This window comes from Gekko japonicus, unplaced genomic scaffold, assembly GCF_001447785.1.
Source record: "Gekko japonicus isolate JY-2015 unplaced genomic scaffold, Gekko_japonicus_V1.1 scaffold1107, whole genome shotgun sequence".
Classification (NCBI taxonomy): domain Eukaryota; kingdom Metazoa; phylum Chordata; class Lepidosauria; order Squamata; family Gekkonidae; genus Gekko; species Gekko japonicus.
The window spans coordinates 431,257-452,998 of NW_015175392.1; positions in this window are offsets into that span (position 1 = coordinate 431,257).

Below are 21,742 nucleotides of genomic sequence, written 5' to 3' on the forward strand. Positions count from 1 at the left end.
ATTCCGAATAACCCTGTTTAAGATTACTCCCAAATTCACCTTCTCAAAATTATCGTTAATATCACCATATTGTTCACCAAACAGGTTTAAACTCTGTATGTTATTGTTACTCTGAGTGTTAGACATTTACATGCTTACAGTTTTGAGAGTAGGATACCAAAACTGTTAATTTTTGAAAAGATTTTCTAAAGAACAACTAGGCCTACAACCTCTGTATGTACATGCATACATTTATTATTGTTCATTTGAGATTTCTAAATTGATTCCTCTGTGCCATTTAACTTTATGAGTATGATCAATCATCTGGAGTTTGCTCAGAATCTTAAAATGTTTTCTACATCAGATCTTCCTGACAGACAGGAAGTGATCTTTTTTTTTTCAAGTTGTCAAATAGCGAAATATATGGTCATTGTTGGAAGATACATTACTTGAACTTCTGGAAGGAATGGAACACATAAAAACAATATTCTTCTGCACAAATTAATTTTACATACCTGTGCAGCAAAAAATGTGCCTACTTTAATTAAAAATCACCCCAAATAAATCAGGGGTGAACGCAACATCAGACTAGAATGCATTTTACAAACTAATCTTGTCCCCTACCGGAGTACTATAACATCAAAATACAGGCTATGGTGAGCTGTGGTGAACAGTCCAACGGGATTGGCAATTCAGCCTCCCACCTCCCATGTCCACAGAGAGAAATCCTCTCCTGATACATCCAACAGGTGTACACGAGGGATGGGAACCAAACCACAAAACCACATGAACCCTGTCGGCTTGCATAAGAACCGAACTGAGTTCATGAGGTTCGTGCCTGAATCAGCTGAGCTGCAGGGGCAGGCTGCTCCTACAGCTAAGTTGTTTATAGCTCTAAACAGCTGAGCCATGCGAACAGGCTACCCCCCGCAGCTCAGCTGTTTCCAATCTAAACGACTGAGCTGTGGGACCAGGAGGAGGAGGAGATTGGATTTCTACCCCGCCCTTCACTACCCAAAGGTGTCTCAGAGCAGCTGACAAACTCCTTTCCTTTCCCTTCCCCTCCCCACAACAGACACCCTGTGAGGCAGGTGGGGCTGAGAGAGCTCTTGACAGAAACTGCTCTTTTTCAAGGACAGCTTGCCCAAGGTCATCCAGCCATGTGCAAGCGGAGGAGTGGGGAATCAAACCCGGTTCTCCCAGATTAGAGTCCGCATACTTAACCACTACACCAAACTGGCTCTCTTAAAGGGGCTTTCTTGCGCAGCTAGCCCGAGGCATTCATGAGCCACTTCATGCCCATCCCTACTGTACACCCCCAAAGTTCCTGTAATTTAAGGACCGTCAAAAAAGCACACCTAGTGATTAACTGGATAAACAAAGCATTGATCACATCCAAGGTAGATTACTATAATGTGTAGTGCCTGGCACTGTCTCTGAAAACTCGTCAGAAACTTCAACACTTCCAAAACTCAACAGTCAAATTGCTGACAGGGATCAGAACAAGGATTCTATCACTCTTGCACAGGAACATCTGCATTGGCTGTTACTGGATACAATTCAAAGTGTTGGTGCTTATCCTTAAAGCCTTGGACGACTTGAGACCACCGTCTCTTTTACTGTCCAGCTTGCCAACTGAGGTCCCCTCACTATGCCCTCATGTGCGGAAGTGAGGATAGCAACCAGAGCTAGGACTTTCTCAGTGGCGGCACCCCATCTGTGGAGCACACACACCCCCGCGAAGCTTTCCTGGTGTTTTCTTTGGCCCTTACATGCTAGTTGGCTATGATGTTTTTATTCACCCAGGCTTTTAACTGAATTTTACCCCATTCCTGTTATATTTCAATCCTGGCCTATTTTTCTCACCTGTTGAGGCTGCTATGGGATATTTTTATGACTTGCTTTTATTTGTTCTATGCCTATGATTGTTTTATGCTGCTGATTTTGTCAATCAACAACTGTTTTCAACTTTTATAACTGGATATGTTTATGGCTGGAGAGACAAAAAACAATTCTGTAAAATCTGCTATCTTAGTGTTTTGTTTTATGAGTATCTTTTGTCGTCAGATCTCTTCGTGGCTGTCTCAAGCAGATCCTGGGAGGGGAACAAATTGTTTCAATAAAATAACTCATGCTCTCCAACAGCTGCCAAGCACAAATGCTAGGGAGATGACAAGACCCATTCCCTTTGCTCCTTAGGTTCTGTTCTCCAAGCTTGCAGAAAATACAGTGGAAAACATGGCCAGAATCCAGAAGAAAATACTCCAATTGGGACGGAGCTGAGAGAATCCACTTATCCTTAAATTCTAACCAGCTACCCGAATGGTAGGTCTGAACTATACACAGCTTCCTTTTCACCCTGCCTTTTCTCCAGACAACTCAAGGCAACATATGTGGCACTCACCTCTTTTAATCATCAGAATTAGTCATGTACATGCAGGGGTACCCAAACCAAAAATATACCCAAAAAACGCCTTATCAGTATTTTTCAGGTATATCCCGGCTTCTCAAATGTATCTGGGTTTTCTCAGGAAATTGGCGGGGAAAAATCCCAAAAATATCCTGGATATATTCGGGAATTACTGCTAGATCTGAAAACATAGGAGAGGAGGAGCAGATGGCTCCTGCCTCTCAGCTGTTTGTTGGGCTTCTACTGCAGTCCCTTGAAAGTTCAAAGGGACTGCAGAAGACAGCCTGAAGATCAGGACTGGCTGTGCCCAGGGCAGCAGACTGTTCCCCCAGCTCGGCTTGGGGCTGGCTTCTTGTGCAGCCCAGTTTAAAAGTGGTTGCAGGAGAAGATGTCCCAGCCAGGATCTGCAAGCCTCAGGGAGCGATCTCCCCACGGCACACAGATCCAGGAGCTGGCTCCTCCTGCAGCCCTATTTAAACCATACTGCAGGAGAAGCTGTCCCAGCCAGGATCTGCATGCCTCAGAGAGCAATCTCCCTGGGGTACACAGATCCTGAATCTTGCTCCTCCTGTAGACCTGTTTAAAGCAGGGTTTAAACTCTGTGACCTTCTGTGTCCTTCTGCAAAGCTATTTAAACTGTGCTGTAGGAGAAGCCATCCCAGCAACGGCATGCCTCAGAGAACTATCTCCCCAAGGCACACAGATCCTGGGTCTAGCTCCTTCTGCAGCAGTTTAAACCGGGTTACAGGAGAAGCCATCCCAGCCAGGATCTGCATGCCTTGGGGAGCAATCTCCACACAGCACACAGATCCTGGAGCTAGCTTCTCCTGCGACATGGTTTAAACCAGGCTGCAGGAGAAGCCAAGCCAGCCTCAGGATCGGGCTGGCTTTTAAAAAAAAAAAAATCTGGTGTTTTTCTTCTTGGGTCTATTGGACCTGAAAAAAATTCGGAATTTTGGTATTCAGGAGATACCAAAATTCTTTCATGTCCAACAGCCCAAACCAAAATATATTGAATTTTAAAAAGTGCACATGCCTACTCAGAACCCCCCACTGGGGTAGCTTTATAAAAAACAAAACCTAATAATAACAATAGTAATTTAGATCCCACTTTTCCCCTTGGCTCAAGGTGGCTTACGAGGTTGTACTAAAAATGTGTGATTAGTTCAGAGTCAACTAAAAAATCTATGTGATTGATTGGGATTTCAGCCTAGGTCCCTTTCAGATACAACAGCCACTACACCACACTGCCAGCGCTAAAAGCAGAGGTTCCCATAACTGAATAAAGACAACATGAGAAATCCACTTGTGACTGAATATGCCAGCATGTGTCCTTCCCCCACATTCAATTAAGTTTCCTGATTTCCAAAGCCCTGAACCAAACTCCAGAGTGCTGTGATATCCAAACGCAGGAGGAGCTGGGGCAAACTAAGGTTTTCCTTACCCACAAACTGGATTTAAAGCCAGTTTAATCCCATTTTGTGAGGAGAAAAATTCCATGGTGATTAGCAACTGTGCACAAAATCCCACTGCGCACAGCACACAGTGCCCTTGCTAGAGGATGATACACACCTGATATTGAAGGCACTACATATCTTTGTGGCATCACATACCATGGGTTACGTATCTTTAGGAGAGATATGCTACCATAGCTCTCCTAAAGATACATAATGTCACAGAATAGGACTTTGATGAGGAAACCAAGTCCAAAGCCCCAGCTCAGCTCTTGAAGTCACTGGCTGGCCTTGCTGCCAACGCCAGCAAATGATGGGAAGGGATACACTTGCCTGATCCCACACGCTGGATGGCTTCTTGGTTGAATAAAAGTATGAAGCCCTTGGGCTAGTGTTCTCTGCCCTCTGTGTTCTTACTTTAAAAGATGGCCAAAGAGAATAAAATGGGTCACCTAACCAAATCAATAGGGGGTTTCCCCTTGAATAATGTACTCCCGTTTTGCAAAGAACAGTGCTCCTGGTACTGTACACAATGTATGTAAGCATCACAGAAGAAAAGGTTATGAAACTTTTATTTATTTATTTATTTATTTGATTTATATACCACCCTCCCCACAAGCGGGCTCTGGGCAGGATCCATCACAACTTAAGACAATACAATTAAAATACTTTAAAATAACATTTTAAAAACAGAATAGAATTTAAATACCATGTAAACAGATGAGATCAGATCAAATACATGAACATTTGACATTCATAAATTCACACAACCCATTCGTATGTAGACATCTCCATAAAATACACTACAGTTCATTTTAAACTTGTTGATTTAATCAAATCCTAATTTTAGTTCAAGAGACCTTTCAGCAACATCATAATGATATGGAGATTAATTTAGTACCAAATGAATGAGCAGTACAGATGAAGTATACCAGCAGCATAATAATTCACATATGAAGAAATCTTTCTAAACAGGTTCAAAAACTTTAAAAATAGAATCAACCATCATTTTTACTACTTTAACTATCCTTATGCTTACAGTTATTTTTTTTTAAAAAGAGATAGCCATTTGGAAGCTGGTAACTGTGCTTCTACCACATCCGTTTGAGGAGTTAGTGGAGATTCTTATGATAATCTCCAGCTTTAAACAAAATAAAATGATCAACATTTCTTGATTTGATGAAAGGAAGTTGAAATATGGGAAGCCTATCACAAACAGCCACCTTATTTAAAAAAAAAAAAAAATCTGAAATTGTTTCACTACCTGACAGGATTACTGGTCAATGACATACGAAGCGATTCTAAAAGACCAACAAGCCTTTCATCAGATGCTCCAGATTTTAGTTCAAAGATGAAATCCTGTGGACTAATCTGTTTACTGCTCTTGAGACTCCCCTGAAAAAAACAACATTGGACTTACTGTGTAAGTTGCTTCGAATTATTAGATGCATATTTTTAAAATCTATTTAAGAAGACTCTAGGGGTAAAGAAAAGGGGAAAATTGGGTTTGTTGAGGACAATCTTAATACAAAATGTACAACAAAATATATTTTTCCTTACATCTCCTTCACTGTAATTATTGAGGTGTTACCTATAATATACAATAGTTCTTACTTCTATTGAAATACAATTGTATTCAACGTTTTAAGTTTCAAACTTCATAGTTAATCTATTTTGACTACATCATTAGTTTCATCATTACTACATATTCGATATTAGAATCTTTAACAGATAAAATATATATCAAGGTGTGAAGAAAAGTCTATTATATATCTCATATCGAGAATCCATTTATATTCAAGATGCTACATTTAAAACTGTTTTTAATTCTACTTCTATTTCATTACCATACCTTTGTATATATTTTAGACTGTTTCTCATTCTAAATTTGTCTCCTCGGATTTCACTATGGACCTGTTTCTCAAGTAGGCTGTTAATTATGCCATTGCTGCATATTCAGAAAGTTTATTTTCCCATTCTTCTAAATGTGGACAGACATCTAATTTCCATTTTGCTGCATAAATAGTTCTAGCGGCTGTCACCACGTACTTGAATAGCTCTTCTAAATGTTTTGATAATTTGTTAGGCAGAACACCTAACAGCATGCTCTTGGTTTCCACTGGGAATTTAAACTTTAATATGTTCTGGATTTTTCAGTGTATTTCTTTCCAGAATCTTTTTGTTTTACAAGTCCACCACATATGAAAAATGGTTCCATCAATGTCTTGACATTTCCAGCATTTTCCTTTGTAGTTTTTATATACTTTCTCAATGTCCTTTGGAGTTATATACCATCTAAAAAAACATTTGGTCCCAATTTTATCTTAATGTCTGGCTGTCTGTAAATTTGATATCTTTTCCCCATCATCATTCCCTTGTTGGATAGATATCTGTTCTTTAAACAGTTGCAATTTCTTAATCATATATTTTTTCACTTGTTCATCTTCTGTTTCTAGTTGGAGTAAAATCTTATATTTCCACTGTAGAAAACACTCCTTTTGTTTTATAATTAGCTGTTCAAACTCAATTGCAGCTCTTAGAACTCCACCTTCAGAGCTCATGATCTTCTGTTAATTCCCCATTAAAATCTTTGCTTGTTGGTTCAAGTATATTCCACGCATCCAGTTCCAGAATGCAGGAGCACAGCCCATGTTTCGTAGAACATTCAGTAAGAAAGGCCATGTTAAATTAACGAACGCTTTCTCTGTATCTAGAAATAGAAACACTGCTTTCTTCCTCTTCTTACTCCCAAATTTGATTGTCTCTATTATGAATCATATATTACCTTTCACATACCTCTTTGGTACAAAACCTGTTTGATCGAAGTGTATTAGATTTGGTGTGCATTTTCTTAATCTTTCTACTATTATTGCGGAAAAAATGTTGCCGTCTACATTCAGCAGAGAAATAGGTCTATAAGAATGTGGTAACGATGCATCACTGCCCTCTTTATGAGCTAATGTTCTTTTACCACGTTGGGGGTATTGTCTTTTTGTCCTTTATCTCATTCATAACTTTTTTAAACAGTATTGTTAATACTTCAAGATGTTTGTAATACTTTGCTGTCAACCCATCAGGTCCTGGTGATTTATAGTGCTCCCTCTAAGCTGTGGAGTCTTGTGAGCAAAAATTCTATTTTGTGAGCTACTGGCATTAAAGTTGTGAGCGAGCGATTTGGCTACTGCATAAATTAGTTTGCTCTAGAGCCATCCTTCCTGAGCTAAGACAAAAACATGTGAGCAGGAGGCTAAAAAACTGTGAGCTAGCTCACACTAACTCAGCTTACAGGGAACACTGGTGATTTATTCTTCTTCATGTTCTTTATTGCTTGAGAAATTTCTTGAATTGTTATGGTTTGAGTTAATATTTTTCTAGGTTCTGACGTAAACTTTGCAATTACGATATCTTTTAAGTATTCTCTTATTCTTTCTTCTGAAACAGACTTCTTTTTATATAATCCTGAAAGAACACTGATAACTTGTTCCTGTATTTCTTTTTCTGCATATGTAATTTGATCTGTCTTTAACACCTGTATAATTATTCTTTTTTCTCTTTCCTTTCTGAGGCAGTATGCCGGATATCTGCCAGGTTTGTTCACAATTACATCCATATTTTTAAACAAATATCACTAAATCAGTACAGGTATAAAATAAGCATGTGTATCCACCATCCAGATCACTGCATTTCACACAGGAGTTATTCACAAGGCTCTTAGTTGAGTGCTGCTTACAGAACCAAAGAGACCAAATACTGTTCTAGACTTCAAGTGCTGAATCTAGAAGCAGAGTTATATAACAGGATAATGGCAAAGCTACACCAAGCCGATTCTAACACTGCAACAAAGCACAACACACAGGGCCTTACACAAGAATTTATTGCAGTGCTCCTGAGGACTCCACCTCCACTATTATGCATTTATGAACCACATGCATGATCGACTTGCCACTCGACAAGTGCCTAACACATCTGCATTTTGGTGCACTAACGTATGTTGAGAAGCAACATATCTTACGTGCAAATAAAATGTGATAGCACATGGTAAAAACTATCCCACATCAGGAAATTATTTATTTGAAGACAAAATAGGTTTGATTTAAAATCCGTTCAATATTTAGTTGGAATATGTTTTACATTTGAGTTAACCATGTTCTTCCTTTAAACAAATTAACAAGCTGACAATGAAATCTAAACACACACATTAAATCCTACACTTTCCAAATGAGTAACTCTCTGACATACTATGATTAATATCCATTTCAGGCTGCAGCAGGAGAAAGGAGATGGGGAAATCATGCCTCCACGCTCAGCTTCCTTTCACATCCCTTTTTGCCAGGTCTACTCCTCACAAGCTGCGTATCAGCCCCCATTCCTCAATTCTGCTTGTTGTACCAAGCTGGATATGCTTGCTTTCAGTGGCCAAATCCTTCTGTACAATCGTTTTCATTTTTGGCATGGAGAGAAATGTGTATGGTCTACTAGAGAGAAACATGCACTTTGCTATTTCCATAGCAATAATCGTATACTCTGCTGAAGTAGAGATGCCTTACGCAGCGCCATTTGCTGTGGCCTGCATGCCGTTGGGGGGGGGTCCGTATCAACTGCTCCAGAAGCAGCAATCTGCAGCCTTTCCCGAGCACTCTGGTTCCGAGTCAGTGCTCAGTGCCACTGCATTTAATTCAAGGGCCAAAAAAACACTGCATTTTCAAGTTGCTAAAGCTACTATCAGGTCACTGCCTGATTTCAGCAAAGAACGCAAGTGCATTTCTTAGGTTCCCTTCACGTGTGCAGCAAGCAGCTGAGGAGTCATTTCTATATGGTACATTCTCACAACACGGTTGGGGGCACACGTGAATAATCTTGTTTCCAAAGATGAAGCAGCAGGACCTTTTCGAGGGAAAATAAAGAGGAAGGCCACTTACAGCTTTAGAAGCAGTACTAATATATTGCATCACCATCTCTTTTTTGGTATTGAAGTCCTTCTCTCTCAGTGGAGTCTTTCGATCTTCATTTAAATTCATATCTTCCTAAGAAAAAAGGAAAGCAAAGTTAGCACAGAGATCAGATATACGATTCCCTAGTCTAGTTAAGAATTAAGCTACCTCCTATCTTATGCCACTTCAGAGCCATCAATAACAAGATGATATCTTACTTCTTCAAACATTTTAAAGAAAATATGAGAAAAATCTTTTCTATCTAAATTCAGGTGCTACCACCATGCTGTCATTGTGGCACTTATGAAGGATTAAAGATGTAGGTAAGACTCTTCAAACACCAACTATACCTGATCACATTGTTTCTACTCATTTTTCACCATTTCCTTTAACTACAACATCTAGCACAAAACCACTGTCACTGCTGTTGGGAGTACAACTAATTCAAGGCAGCTACAAAATCAATATAAAGACTCAAAAGATTTGACATCTTGTTTTCAGTTTGCTTTTCCAGGACTCTGAAAATAGATTAACCATTTCTACATAGGACTAATTTCTCTATTAAAAACCTTCTGAAGAAGCAAAAACATCCAAGCAACTAACAAATTAGCATTAAAAAACCCCAAAAATATAGCACTTAAAGCAATACCCAATTCAAATTACATGTAAAAAGTCACAGTAACACATAAGAAAATTTCAGGAGTATTTGTGTAACACTGGTATCTTATATAGCCTGTTTCTCTACCCCCCACAACTTACGCAGACACTCCCCATGGTACAAACTAGGCAATGTTGCCTCAATAAAGTTTTGTATTTTTTAACCAACAAGCTTTTTGGTTTTCTCTGTTCTCAGGTATTCAACAACAGCTGGTAGCTGCAGTTAGCCTGAAATGAAGAGAAGTACCCATGGTTCTTTCCCCCAGATTCTCATATAACCATGCAAGCATGCTTTTAGCTACTTGACTATACTATGACAGAAGGGCTACTGGCTTCTAGCTTGACCCCTTGAAGAAGAAAGGCAGACGCATCCTCGGGTCGCTCCCGAGGGCGCCTTGCCCGCCCGCGGTGGAGGAGGGAATCCGCGCAAGCCCCCCACAACTTACGCAGACACTCCCCATGGTACAAACTAGGCAATGTTGCCTCAATAAAGTTTTGTATTTTTTAACCAACAAGCTTTTTGGTTTTCTCTGTTCTCAGGTATTCAACAACAGCTGGTAGCTGCAGTTAGCCTGAAATGAAGAGAAGTACCCATGGTTCTTTCCCCCAGATTCTCATATAACCATGCAAGCATGCTTTTAGCTACTTGACTATACTATGACAGAAGGGCTACTGGCTTCTAGCTTGACCCCTTGAAGAAGAAGAAAAATCAATGTCGGGGAAACATAACATGTCTACGGTACTTTCCGTCTCAACTAACTTCTACCTCCAGTTAACAGATAAAAATTCTTCTTCCTAGAATTACTTGCCAAGTTGCCTTTATTTTTACACCCCTGGAATTTGTAGCGGTGCAAGTTACCTTCCATTGGCCATTGGTTACAAGAAAAGAAAACGAACCAATGAGAAACAAAACACAGCAACGTAGGATGAACAATGGGCTAGCCTTCATCATAATCATGAAAACAATAAGATTTGACAAAAGCAGCGCAGGATTTTGGCAGACCTGCACCACAAGCGGCCAACAGTTATATTTGGATGCTTATTAGCAAATAAAGAACCAAACATTTGGAAGAAATTATTTGTAGCTGACATATGAAAGAAGCAGTGCTTAAAGTGGCACTGAACAAGATTTTGTGCACCTGGTAGTGCAGGATCATGCCTTTATCAATTGGTGCTCTAAAATGAACTTTGGACAGAGTTCTTTAGATGCAGGCTGCCTCAGCCTTCTTTAGCATGATGCTTTATCACAAGCCATATGCATGGAGCAGCGCGGTGTCAAGGTGGTCTGTAAATTTAAAGTTCGCGCCACAGAGAAGTGAGGGAAGAGATTTTCATAACACGCCTAATTTTCACTCACAACTTACTGCAACTAATTGTTTTACACGAAGGTTTCCATTCCAGGTAGCTCTGACAGCTTGCTACACAAGTATGGGGGTGCGGAGGGGGGCAGGTAAAGAGATTAATGCCTGAAATGGGCACAAGGAGGCAACAATTCAATGACATTGTTTCACAGCAAAGGGAACCACAAAACCAAGTCTCAACATCATCATACTGATTAAGACAGCACTATAACAACGTATAATATACAACTACAATCCTTACCATCATTTTTTCAAAAAGTGCTAAGATCTCTCTATCAGACAATGGGATGAAGTCATCTCCATCTGCCGTTAAGGACCAATCACTGGTTGAGGAATGAGACTGCTTCATATGTGGTAGAGGAAGTCTGTCTTTTTTGCTGCCTGGAATTCGTATGCTGGCAAATCGATCCATCTGCAAAAAAAAACAAAACAGAAACAATTTAGAACAAGCAGTTTTCAGAAATTTATATTTTATCCACATCAACAGAAAATTTGAATTGTTTTAATCTGTAAACATATAAACCAGAACAAGTGGCTATTTAGATATATATAAAAATGAGTATGAAGACTCAAAGTTAGAGATGTAAAATTTCCGGAAATTTTCAGAAAAATTGAAAAAAATGCTACATTAGCACTTCTTTTGTCTTTTCTAGATTGAAAGTCATTCTGTTACTTTAGGAACATAAAATATTACTATGGACATTTTTACTTGGCATGAAATTATCACAACTAGCATATTAAAAATATAGTGTATCCAAACAGTTATTACAAACAGAATACCCGCCCACATGCAAAAACAAAACTGAAACCTTTTTCTTTTCTCGTGACAATAGCACCTCCTAAAGGAAGAAATGCATCTTGTTCTTGCATTGGAGAGTTCAGTTTGTAACCTAGGACTTGCTTGTTCTCAGTGCACAGAAATTAGATCAATCTGATACCATATATATATATATATATTAGAAATGATTTGGAAAATATTTGAACACCTTGTCTTAAAATATTTTATTCATCATGTTAAAATAAAATGTTCCATAATCAATTTTTTTCTTTTCTTTTCTTTTTTCAATTTTTCCAATTTTTCAGGAAAAAACAAAAAAGGCTTCAGGAAAAAAATGGAGGAAAACCAGTTTTTCCCCGAATTTTTTCGGTTTTTTTCCGGGCCTTCACATCTCTACTCAAAGTCATAAAACTCTTTTCTATAAAGAGAAGGCTATGAAAACAGTAACAACTAATCTTAGAACTGCAGACCTACATGCCACCCTCAGGTTTTCAGATACTGTTTTTCCAGTTAAAGAACCACCAATGAACGCTTGGCACCAGAAGGTGTTGAAGTTCAAGTGAGCCTTTACTGGCAAAAATTGTCGAAGGTGCTGAACTTTAAGGTGCCACAGAAGTCAGTGGTGCTGCAAAAGCTGTCAGTCCTCTTCAATTTTGTAGTAAATTCATTTAGGACAAGAATTTAAACTGAGAATGTAAAATAAATATCTCCCCTTGCCTCATTCCAAGGGGGTATTGATAATATGCTTATTAACCCAATCATTTCCAGTGCAATCCTAAGAGCTCTTTCCTGGGAGTAAGCCCCATTGAATAGATCTTAGTAGAATTCAGAGTAGACCTGCTTAGGATTGCTCTCTTAGAAGGCATTACTACAAGACAGACTTAATTGATTAATCTGTCAATTTTTTATTCATCTATGGATATTATTATTATTATTATATTTATTGCATTAGCAAAAAAGCCATAGCAACTGTACAGGATAAAATAAAATAATTTTTTTAAAAAAAAACAACACACACTTAAAAGGTCGAAAGTTATCAGCAGTAAACTAAACTCAGGGAGATTTGTTTTCTTAATCACCGCACTAGAAAGGAAGCCACTATAGCCGTGGTTTGATTGTCAGGGAAGTTATCAGACAATAGCACTGAAACTACCCAAGGAAGGAGGGGAAGCTTTTCTTTTCTCATAACGGGAATGATGTATCTCTCTCTTTCCTTATTCCACTTAGGACAGAAAAGCATTATATACTGGCATTAAAGTTGTGAGCAAGTGATTTGGCGACTGCATAAATTGGTTTGCTCTGGAGCCATCTCCCTGAGCGAAGACAAAAACCCCTGTGAGTTAGCTCACACTAACTCAGCTTAGAAGGAACACTGGCGAAGGCTGGAGTGGTAGGGGTCCCTATGACCTACTCTAGTTAACAGCCTGGCTGTTGCACTCTGCACCAACTCACATTTCTGAATGCTTCTCAAAGGCAGCTCCATGTACGTGAATAAATACACGTTGATCCTTCCATCCCATGTGGCTTGACCCCGGGATAATGTAAGCACCGAAAGAAAGCATTATATAAATTGTTAGTTTTCCAGAAAGCCTTTTTGCTGCTTATTACTCAGTTGGGGTCCTTTTAAAGTCTAGAAGCCATCTGCCTGTACTAAACCTGAATTGCCAACCTGTATATTGAAGCAGGAATATCTTTCCCTTCTCTCTCTGTCTTTCTGTCCCAGTGTGTTCTATTTCAGCTTTCTCGGCTGACAACCGTAGCCTCTTTAGATGGTGTTTCTGTGTTTTGACTGTTTCCGGTTTCAGCCACAAGTTGTAGTTAAAAATGATACCCAGGTAGTTGAAGGAGGGGACTCTCTCTAAGGTACCGCCCAGTGCGCTTATCACCTTAGGTCCATTATGAAAGGTTCTAGAGAACCTAAGGATCTTTGACTTGGAGTAATTAACTTTAAGGTCCTCTTTATTGCAATATGTAATAAATGCATTAATTACTGATTTTAGACCTAGTTCTGTTTTAGAGAGAAGGATGGCATCGTCTGCGTAAAGAAGGATAGAAATTGGTGTGTTTGCGAGAAAAGGGGGATGTCTAGCCTGCGATTTCACAAATGGAATCATATCATTGATAAACAGATTAAATAAGGACGGAGCAAGCAAGCAGCCTTGTTTCACACCCTTGTTGGTTTGGAAGCTAGCGGTGAGCTGACCCTGCCAACTGTATCTAATTTGGGCGGAAGTGTCGGTGTATAGATTCATAATTAGAGCTAATAGTCTTCTATCTATTGTAGAATCTGCCAATTTACACCATAGCCTACCACGGTTGATTGAGTCGAAAGCAGTCTTCAGGTCCATGAAGGCCACATAAAATTTCCCACCTGGGGAAGCCAGATACTTGCTCGCCAAGTGATGTAAAACAAGGCAGTGATCGATGGTTGAAGCCCCTTTGCGAAAACCTATCTGTTCTGGATAAAGAATCGCTTCCTGCTCAATATGGATATTATTATAGTCCTACTATGTTATTCATGACAAAGTGCAAAAGATGCTATTTAATTTCATATGGACAATGAAAAGACAAGGCCTGCATATTCAGTTCTCCGAAAAGGGTGTGTCCAAGCCCTACTCTACTGTTATTTGTTGTTGTTTGAACATATTGCCAAATAGATCGAGCTGAACAAAGATTCTGGTTAGTTTATGTTATAATGTAGATGTTTTTTAAATTGGAAATTTATTTGTTCTGTGGTTTTATATTCACTATGACCTCCATTTTTGTTCCTGCCTCAAAATAGCCCTGCTTGATGTAGTATTATACGTACTGGGATGTATGGACTGATTAACTTTTTGCATTTGTTACTGGTCTCTTCTCTTTTACAATAAAGTAATAATGATAATCAAAAAGAATTTAAACTGAGCATTACAGTAACCCTTTTTAATACAAAGCACACATGATTTAACAAGCTCAAATACCGTACACAGGAATGTACTTTTCGCTGTACACAAGCTATACTTGGCCCAAATTTCACAGTGTGTGGAAGTGATTTCCTTTACCAGGACATGCATTTGCCATAGATGGTTTGAGTTTGCTGTAAAAATTTTCTGGCAAACAGTTAAAAAATTGACAGGGCAACCAAATCAAATTACAGAATGGTTAGAACTAAAAATAATTTAATTAACTCATTAATTTTGATACAGTCTCCTTTCATTTATTAGCTTCATTGACCAGAGGTCTTAAGCCAAGCATACAAACAGCTACTATAAAACACATTACATATAATTACAAAATAATTCAGACCAAACATTTTTACAATAAAAACTAATAAACATACTCATAAACAATATTAATAGACATTTAGATACAGTCAAAGATAATAAACACTGGAGATAGTTTCATTCTTCACAATTTAAAGAGTTCTTTGCCTTATGTTAATGTGGTTAATATAAGATACAGTAGGAATAGGAATTCTTACAGTAGGAATTGGCTATTGCTGCAGGCCAGTAGAAGGTATCAGCAGGTTAGTATTCCCAGATTCCCAGCCACAATTTGTGGACAGCTTTTATTAGGGCTTTCGCCAGTGGACAGATCTGTGCATTCCAATCAGCAGTTGACAGAGAGATGAGTTATGCCTGGCTTTTATGTTGTAAAATTTAAATAAAATGAGAATTTCCAGGTAGCTGGAGTATAAGAAACATTGTTCCGTGTGATAATCTTGTAACGTAATTCAGTCTGGAACACATACTTTCTCCACTGTTGCTTGTCAGTGAGATCTTTACCTAGCTTTTTTCTTCCCCAACCAGTTTTTTGTTGTTAAAAACACCTCTCTTTCCAATTGTAATTAGACTTGCAGTAGTGAAATGTACATTTTGCTTTTTAAAGAAGTGAAGAATCCCTGCCCCCCCAACACTCCAAGCAAACTGAGATGGCTTCATTTTTGCATTAGTCAGATGAGCATAGGGTTCCCAAATCCCCCCGGGGGGCGGATTTCCCCCCGATTTCAAGGCCCGATTCCCGCTCCCGCGGAATCGGGGCCCGGGGGAAACCCCACCCCCGCGTGCGCGCCACCCGGAAGTGACGTCGCACGCTGGGGGCGGGGCCACGCCATTTGAGGGGAAAACTCTTTGTTTTCCCCTCAAATGCCGTGGCCCCGCCCCCAGCGTGCGACGTCACTTCCGGGTGGCGCGCGCACAATTTAGATGCCGGCCGGGAGCCACCCGCTCCCGGCCAAAATCCATTTGGCAACCCTAGATGAGCATTGGAGGCACACACACCCTGTCCATGCAAAGGGCCCATGAACCCCCCCCTTGAAGGGATCTCCTGCACCCATTTTGAGAAACCCTGAACCAGAAGAATTACTGCAGCAATCTCCCTCAGAGCTGCAGAACAGCACAGGGCACCTTCCTCATGAGTAATATTGCAGCATTAAAAGAGTAATTGACCACTGGCATACGGAGCTTAATTTATTTCAGTTAACAGCTGGATTCGCACAAGAGGATAACATTGCTTTCTAAAGTTATTTTCCCCTCTACAATGAAGCAGCTGTTATGGAAACCAAAACACCAGATTAGTCACGCAACATTCCCCCCCCCATCAAATAATCTTACCACTTCATCTGTCAGCGTCTTGATGTGCACGTGCTGTAAAAGAAACAATCCATTATGATCTCATCTTTATTTATTTATCGAATGTATGCCCCGCCCTCTTATGTTACATAGGCTTTAAGATCCACAGATAACATGACAACACTTTCAAGGTTCAACGGTAGTTTTCCCACTTTACCCTACATCTACCCCCTGCTGGTTTTCTTGGAAGTAAGTGAGACCTTTGGGTTAACAAATAGAAGTTATCGACTATGGAGCTTGCAAATAAAATCATGACTGATAACCAGCTTGATACCCACCTACCCTAAAGGTCTCAGCTGAGGGCAGTCAAAGACCAATGACTTACCACTAAGCTTAAGGCTAAAATTAAATCTCAGGGCCTCAACCAGTTTCAAAATTTACTTCATCTTAGCATAAGCTGTTGTCTCGGGCAAAGAGCATCCACAAGGGGAAAACACACACACTAGGCGATTTGCAAATATATTTAAGGTCAGTGTCACTACAGAGTCAAAACAATTCTATCTTTCTTTGTGCCACTCTGATGCAGTTAGCTTGCAGGAGAATACATACCCTGTTTCCCCGAAAATAAGACCTACCCAAAAAATAAGCCCTAGCAGTATTTCTATGCATTTGTGGTATAAGCCCTAGTGTGTCTTCTTGAGAAAAAATAAATATAAGACAGTGTCTTATTTTCGGGGAAACACGGTAATTCCATACCCTTTTTCATCTGGACTATGGGATGCTTGAGCTAAACTAAAAAATGTGGGCCACAATTCCTAGTCCAAAAACGTACACAAAATCCAAAAAATATATACATGAATAGGATGGCTACATTTTTTATTCATCATCTACAGCTTCAGTACAAATGGGAAACACCTCTTCCGTCCAACCTATAATGCCTATGCAGTTACTTGAAAAGTTACTCTAATGGCTATGGCGTAGTAGGATAACCCTGCACAATTATAAGAAGCATTAACTACAAAGAAACAGATACTGTTCTCTCTCTTTGCGCATTGTATTGCGCATTGAAACAGACTTCCTTCTAGGAAGTCAATAACACATGGACTCAGCTGCTCATCTTTAAGCCCTTGTAAGCCGTATGGAACCATCTCACCTAATTCTAAATGTACCTAACGGCTGGAAGAAAATATACATCTCATTCTCATACCCAATGTAGAAGCCACAAGTTCAGCCACTGATTGTAGCCTGCGTGCTGTGAGACGCCTACTTACCCACTGAGCAGGACAGAAGGTGCCTTGGGTCACATTAAATTCTGGATTTAAGAAGTTAATTTGAACCTTCACTTAAACAGAAATTCAACTTGGGTGTATTTGTAACTGTTTATAAAACAACACAAAGAGAACCGAAGCACTGACACAAAGTGTAATTCAAGCCACGTAACAGATGAAATATTTCGTGCCTCTATCCAAAGTGCAAGATGATTTTTCACAACATCTGTTCCAGTAATCATTCTTCTAACAATGGCTAATTAAGTTTTTAGCAGTACAATTAAACACACGCATAATTAACAGTTGAGGATTTTCCAGACAATCCAAGTTGATAGTAGTTTATGTGGAAATTCAGTTTCACTAGATAGCTGTGTTCTGTTGCTTTCCCCCAACGTTCACATTATGGGCCAAACCAAACAAAAGGTTCAGACATCTATGACTGGACCTACCGGACAACTTTAACTGGTAAAAAGTAGCCACTAAGGGTCCAGACCATCACATTTTTCTTCTCCACCATTTGCTCAACTTTAAATAATCTTCTAGAGTAATTTATCTCTTTGGGGGCAAAACATATATTTTTCTGTTTCTCCCACACAGGGCTAATACAGCAGTTCTAGGGAGAAACATCATCCAAGGTCAGTAACCGGCACAGGAGAAATCACTTAAACCACTCTCCAAATGTCAAAACACCAATACAAACTGAGGGGTTCAAAAGCTGCTATTTAACCATGCCCTTACTTTATAGAAGAATCCCTAACAAGAAAGATAAATTCAAAGACTATTCTCAAATACACAAAAGGGGGAGGGGATAAAATATTTATTTCAGCAAGGCTGAAATATGCTGTCTACCAGTGACGTTGGTTTTACAGATGGAGTGAAATTGGAAAAATTAATAAAGTGAGGTTTAATTGTTTTAGTTCAACTAAATCAAATATTTATGTTAAAACTATATATTGAAACAATACCTCTTTATAAAAGGTTAAGCATGTATTGATGACATGACTTAAATTTGAGAACAAACCCAAAAGCACTGAAAACTGTTCATACAATAAACTATAGTGAGCCCACAAGACTGTGAACAATATGTAGTTGTTGCAGTATTTGCTGCACTGGGAAAATAAATTAACATGGGGCAATTTTCTCCAGTTTTATTTGTTAAGTACAAGTCTGGCATGGGCCAGACTGGTAATGACGACGATGGGGTGAGAGTACACTGGAAAAATTTCCCATTCATATTTTTCCAGAAAACCAAACTTCACTAGCATGGGTTCATGCCCAAGCTTGATGCAACGATGCACGTAGACACAACTTAGCATTCAAGGACCCCTCTCTGTCAGGAAAATTCCTGTTACAGGCTATCAGCCACAAAGACTAGAAAGGAACCTCTATGACACAATTGGGACCAAGCTGCACTGCTACCTCTCCAGTGCCTGAGCCCTGTAGCTTTCTCCCCGCCTCCCCACATCTCTTCCCTTGAGCTCCCCATCTCCCTCCTCCCTTTTGCGCCTGCCACTGTGATTTAAAGGAGAAATCCCAACTTTGGTTTAAGTGTTGCAGTCATCACAGCAACCAGGAGGAACCCCAACTAGCTCATCGGAGGAAGGCTTCTCCTGAGCAACATCCAGACTTCCCAGTGGAGTTGGAAAAGATGCTGCGGTTCCTATGGCTTTCCTGGTAGGAATCATTTTTATCAGGACGGTTCCTATGGCAGTCGCAAGGCCTTTGCTTTCCTGGTAGGAATCATTTTTATCAGGCTGAAGCATCCCCTTTCCCCAGCCTTATGGGTTGTTGTTTTTTTAATATACTAGGTGCCACATAGAAACGTCTAGGCACCATGGCAACTGGGATTTATCAGGCACTGTTAGCATTACCATCTCACTGCCAGGTTTTCTATCAACTGACGGTTCCAAACAGTCTTTCAGAGCAGCCCCATATAAAGCATACTACAGTAATCTAACCTTGGTATGAGCAAAAGCAACCAATCCCCAAAGAATCATTAAAACCTGCATGTAATATGTTACAGGAATCCTTGCTGCTTTTAAAAACTCCAAATCCAAAGGCTTTGTTCACAAGCCATGCCTACAAGCTAGAAAACGGGAGAAAAGTTATGAAGTCATCTCCAGGAAGTCTTACTCATAGACCTTCAAGAATTTTTTTAAAAAATTATTTAAGTGTCTCACAAAGTGGCGCAATCTCAAATCTGAATCTCTCCTGACATACTCTTGTGCTCCGGTAGCAACAAGCCAGGTCTCAAAAACGATGCCCCTCCCGAATCTGCCCAGCTACCAGCTTAAAAAATATTAGCCTCATTGTCCCTGCTTGGTCGCGCTGGATCTTGATGGTGGCAAAGCAGGTCTCTCAGAGACAATGCCCCTCCTGAACGTCCCCTGCCAGCAGCAGGGAGAAGCAACAAACTGGGGGCGGGGGCATGGGCCAGACTGGTGATGACGACGATGGGGTGAGAGTACTGGACAAAGACTTAGCAGAGCCATTCTGGACCTCTGCCCACCACTGGTTACCAAGCTGTAAATCACTGTGCTCTACAGGCAGTGATGCAGGGTGGCAAATTTTCCCGTGCTACATTTTTCCTTGAAAAAATTCCACCCCAAATATGTAAACCTAGGCTGTTTTTCTATACTGGTCAGGGTTGTTAATACTGCATATCAATCATATTAAACGGGCTAAACATTGGATAGGGAAAATGCACATGCCCCAGTGCTTCTCCGTGGTCCAGGCTTATACTTTTGCTAATATTATTTAATTTTCTATTCAACTCTGAATTGGAAAAACTATTTCCCAATCAGATTTTCCCAGAAAACCCACATCACCGAGTACAAGTAACCACTCGAGCTAACCAGTTGCCTCTTTGTTCTCAGAGAGATCCAACACAGGGTTGCGGTAAGGTTTGGGGGACCTGAGTTCCAAACCCCCCTCTGCTGTGAGGCTCAGAAGGTGACTTTGGGCCAGTTACTTTCTCAGCCTCGCCTACCTCGCAGGGTTCTGAGGATCTAAGAGGAGGATCTCACTGGAGAAAAGCAAAAATAAGAATGAAATAAATAACTGTTCATTTTCCTTTATCAAAATAGCTGTCAGGCTGATTTATTTGGTGAGGCTTTTTAATGGGATTTGAACTGTAGACCTTTTTTTCGGGGGGGGGGGGATTTTTAAAAAAACATATTTAGAACCAAACTACACTGCAAGGCTTTTAAATAACACGAACGCACATGAGTCAGAGGCAGGGTTGCCAACCTCCAGGTGGATGCAAACCAAAGAGAGATCGATCACGGGATGAAAGTTGAAAGGAAGCAAACAACCATGATGTATAGTGCCAAAAAAAGGGTTCTTCACCAACTTGTAATTTCTTTTTTCAGTATTCAGCTTACTGGAAGCAATTCAAACACCATCAACACCAATGAACTATGCATATTACATCTCATTTTGTGTATACCTTTATCAGAGTGGTTGGCGTTGAAATACCTGTATAGTGTTGTTGTTGTTTTAAAGCCCCCACGAAGGGGGGGGGGTATTGCATTTTCTATAAACTACACTGTATAGTGTTAATCCATTTGGCAAACACTAGTCATATCTCATAGTCACAGGGGTCATTTCCTGCAGGAGCGCACAGGAGCGGAGCTCAGGCAGTAAAGAGCCGAGGGGGCGGGCACATGCAACAAGCCCCACCCCCTGCTCCCAGCAGCCCTCAGTCAGAGCAAGAAGCAGCCAGGTAAACTGCACAGCCCTCCCACCCCTGCCCAAAACAGTCCAGTGGCACCTTCAAGTTTTATTCAGGTACAAGCTCTCCCTCCTTTGCGAGGACAGATCTGCACATCATCCCCCCCCCACCCAATAGCTAGCATTCCAAAACAGTCCAGTGGAGCCTGAGCGGTGGGTGTTGCCTTCTGGCAGACTTCCGGTGATGTCAGGGGGTGTGGCATATGCAAATAAGTTATGCTAATGAGCTCCTGCACCGCTTTTTCTATGAAATGACCCCTGCATAGTCACATTCATCAAATCCATTTGCGTGGTTCATCAGTGCTGATGGCATCTGAATTGCTTTCAGTAAACTGAATACTGAAAAAAAGAATTCAGAAGTTGGCGGGGAACCCTTTTTTTGGCATCAGGATTGTTTGCTTCCTCTGAACCTCCAGGTGGGCCCTGGGGACCTCCCAAAATTGCAGCTGACCTCCTGTCAACAGGGATCAATTCCCCTGGAGGAAAAATCCAGCTGAAGAGGGTGGGGTCTGTGGCCTCGGAGGTCCTTCCCCCTCCCCAGACAGCAGCCCCCCCAAAAAAAATTCTCCAGGAATCTCCCAACCCTGAGCTGGCAAGCCCGCGGGTGAGGCAGGGTCCAGCC